The 3,928-nt window shown below is 35.6% G+C and overlaps 1 non-coding gene across 1 annotated transcript; it reads right to left on the bottom strand.

Moving 5' to 3' along the window:
• Positions 1-1,375: 1,375 nt before the first annotated feature.
• Positions 1,376-1,483, bottom strand: LOC122115586. Its single transcript, XR_006148804.1, has one exon. It is a non-coding gene; the product is annotated as a U6 spliceosomal RNA (small nuclear RNA).
• Positions 1,484-3,928: the final 2,445 nt, after the last annotated feature.

The raw sequence follows: 3,928 nt of genomic DNA, 5'->3' as shown, positions 1-3,928 counted from the left end.
TCAGGAGACTGAGATCTGTGGATAACACTTGGGAACCAATCAGCGCCAAAAAAAAAAAAAAACCTTCATGAAATTATTTTTCAAAATGTTTAATGAAGTAGCAAAGAGCCAGGAATTGAGGTGTAGCTTATAGAGTAGCTCACCAATCTAGACAGGAAAGGCCTAACAAGACCTTGAAGCCCCGATATTAAACTCTGAGCACACCAATATACGTGCATGGCGTGTGTTCGCATGCACGTGTGTGTTCGCTTGCGTGCTGCCGCACACACACACACACACACACACACACACACACACACACATTTATTCAAATTACCTTCATATCAGTGTTCTGCATTAATTTCTTTGTTAACGATATTATATGGGTAAAATAGAGGAAATAAACTCTTTCATCTCAGAACATTTTGTATGTTTTTTTTGTAATAATACTGTGCAGAGGGGTCACATTTACAAGAACAAGGAAACTCGTACGTTTCCTAACAAGCATTGTTACCTTCTCCTTTATATTTCCCCTATCATCCCTTCCCTCACACTTCCACAAGTACACTCCCCTTACCCTTCCTTCCTCTGCCTAAATTGTAAAGTTCATTTTTCAACATAGTGTCTTGTGCATCTCATTGTTACAATAGGTCAACCTGTATCCCTATTTGAGCATTTTTTCCCTTCCCCTCCCCAAATTAGAGAAGCATACATACAAGATGTAAGTGCACCAACTTCAAATACAGAGAAAACAGGGGTTATAGCATTGGGAGAAACATACAGAGAAACCAAAAAAAAAAAAAAAATGACATCGCACATTATAAGTACGTTAGAAACAATAGCAAGAAACAAAAAACCACTAGTGTCCCTATCTTGGGGTTCAATTTTTTAACATCATCTGATCTGGTTATATTCACATATCTTTTGAAATTTTCTGCTTATCCCAGACATAAATTCGTTATTGAAAATAAGGGAAATCATGAGACCTATGTTTCTTTGGACTTGGCTTACTTCACTCAATATTTTTTTTTTCCATTTCCTAACAAATTGGGAGATGTCATTCTTTCTGATGGAGGCATACAATTCCATTGTGTATATATACCACATTTAATTGATCCATTCATCTAATGGGTGCATCTGGTTTGGTTCTATATCTTAGCTATCGTAAATAATGTTTCAATAACTATCGTTGTGTCGGTAGTTTCAGTATGGTCTTGTTTATGATCATTTGAGTAAATCCCCAAAAGTGGGATTACTGTGTCATAGGGAAGGTTTATGTGGATTCTTCTGAGGAACCTCCATACTGCTTTCCAAAGTAGTTGAACAAGTTTACACTCCCACCAAGAAGGCAGTATGGTTCCTTTGTTGCCACATACCTTTCAGCAGCTGTTGTTGTAAAAATATGGAACGCTCCAAGAATTTGCATGTCATCCTTGTGCAGGGTGCATGCTAATCTTCTCTGTATCATTCCTATCATTCAAATGTTAGTGTATGTGATGCTAAATTGAGCACAGTACATTTATTATATAGAAAGTATAATTTTTATTGATTTTATTAAACTAGACAATTCAACAAAAAGTAGGTTCAAAAGAATAGTTGTGAAATTTTAGAATCATGTATTTCTTACATAAGCACACATTTAAGAATAAAATCAATATAGACATGCCAAAAACAAAATAATTCCTGATATTTGTAGTTCAAGAGATGTGTAGGAGGAAGAATTCAATTATTCTATACAAGGCACCTGTCAAAATGAACATTGCAGCAACTCTTAAGTTTTAATGTTTTAAATATGCTTAATTTTGGGATTTTGCTTATATATGCCAAAAATATGACTGTTTGGCAGGTCTAAAACTTTTCTGTAAAGTATTTAAGATTTTTGGTAGCAGACATTAAGTACTAAGTATGTACATTTCAGAGTTTATGAAAACTTTATTAATGAGAAGTTGCAAAGTCTTTGTGTAAAGAAGCAGAGTGAAGAGTTAAGATTTTAACTACACAGTTTCTGTTAAAACTTTAGGAATTCCTTACTTTATTTATTAGCAAGGAATAAATGATGATATAAGCTATGATGTACACATGTATGTTTCTATTCACACACATACATATACACATGTATACATGCAGACATGGAGAAAGACACATAATTTCAGCCAACACAATTTTCACCAGTTATTGAATATGACTTAAACGGAATACTTGGAACAATATATATTGAAGATGTATTTGTCCCTAAGAGTTCATTTACCACTCCTCTTATCTCTTAAAACAGGTAGTTTTAGAGAGATTTGACTTACAAAATGCAGTACAAGTGATAGCAAGTCACTTGGAAACCTCAGTAAGTATAATTCATATGGTGTCTCCCTGCTCCTCAGGTAATGCTTACTCTTGTAGACACTCTCAACAACCAAAGTAGCAGGAGAATACCCTGGTAAAGAGTAAAGTAATAAGGGTTTAAATGGCATCCTTACTTGAGCTCTTTTTCCAACAACCAGCATGAATTCCTAGGCAGATGAGTGAGTCCTCAGAAAACTGGACTCTACATATACATTTAACTAACCCATGTGAAAATTCCTATGTGAGAAATGCTGACTGAGGTCTTGCTGATTTCCTGGCCAAGAAAACAAGAAAAAAAAAGAAAGTATTTTTAATGTTTTAAAGTTTGAGAATAATTTGTAACCTGTCAATAAATGTGTAGAACACAATTATACCAACTGACAAAAAAATGATGGCATTTATGTGCTCTTGGACTTGCCCAGTGATTTTAGATGTGTCTACACAGGTAGAATCAGCATAAATCAAGCCAGCATTTCTTCATTTAAGATATAAGGATACTGGTTGACCTATGTAACAATGAAATATACAAGACACTCTACCAGAGGATGGGTGAAGGGGGGAGGTGGAGAGGTTTGAAGGGAAGGGATGGTAGGGGAAAAACAAAGGAGGGGGTAGCAATGCTCAATAAGAAATGTACTCATTACCTTACTTACGTAACTGTAACCCATCTATACAGTATTTATAATAAAAATATATGTTAAAAAGATACAAGGAAAACTTCTCTGCTTATATGAAGATGTATTTGTCACTCAATATAAGTAAGGTATTGGCTTTAGAACCACAGGCTTATTACTTTGGATACTCAAAAACTCTACATGAACACAGTATATTATTTACATTAGAATCTGCCCACAAGCTAGTGCAGTATAATTGCTATGAGAATTTTTACTACATTCTATATGTATATGCACTATAAACAGATACAAATTATTTCAGATAAATTTTGTATGCAGTTTGTGGAAGGAATTTGGAGAGCAATTTTGAAAAGCACAAATTTCATCAAAAAGACCAGTCTGCAAATTGTAATGAGGAGCTAATACAGCATCATTGAAATAGTACGTAACTCCAAGGAGAAGTATGTGAATTGAGACAATATCAGAAAATGTAACAACCCAAGGACTTTTTAGACATGCAGCTGCTAGATTTCTCATGTAGAGCTTTCATAACATTTTGTGAAGCACAAATCAGAACCTCACTGAAGTGTAGATGGTTTTCCCTCAACTTTCTCTCATGATCAGTCACTATCAATCAACATATAGCTAATCTTGAATAATTCTCTAATAAAATGTTGATGGAGGGGCTGGAAGGTTGGCTCAGTGGTAGAGTGCTTGCCTTGCATGCATCAGGCCCTGGGCTCGATTCCTCGGGACCACATAAGCAGAAAAGAGCCAGAAGCTGCACGGTGGCTCAAGTGGTAGAGCACTAGCCTTGAGCTAAAAAGGTGAGGGACAGTGCCAGGGCCCAGAGTTCAGCCTGCATGACCGACAAAAAAAAAAAAAAAAAAAAAAAAAAACAAGTGACCAGGTACTAATACCTTGGTAGTCAAAATGTTGATGGAGTGTTTATATGCAGAAAACCTCGGAAGGCTAACTTTTCCAGTTAGGACAGTCTG

Source organism: Dipodomys spectabilis, unplaced genomic scaffold (genome assembly GCF_019054845.1).
Source record: "Dipodomys spectabilis isolate Male_0828 unplaced genomic scaffold, ASM1905484v1 ptg000121l, whole genome shotgun sequence".
NCBI lineage: Eukaryota > Metazoa > Chordata > Mammalia > Rodentia > Heteromyidae > Dipodomys > Dipodomys spectabilis.
The sequence above is the reverse complement of the archived record's forward strand: the minus strand, read 5'-3'. Positions and strand labels throughout refer to the sequence as shown.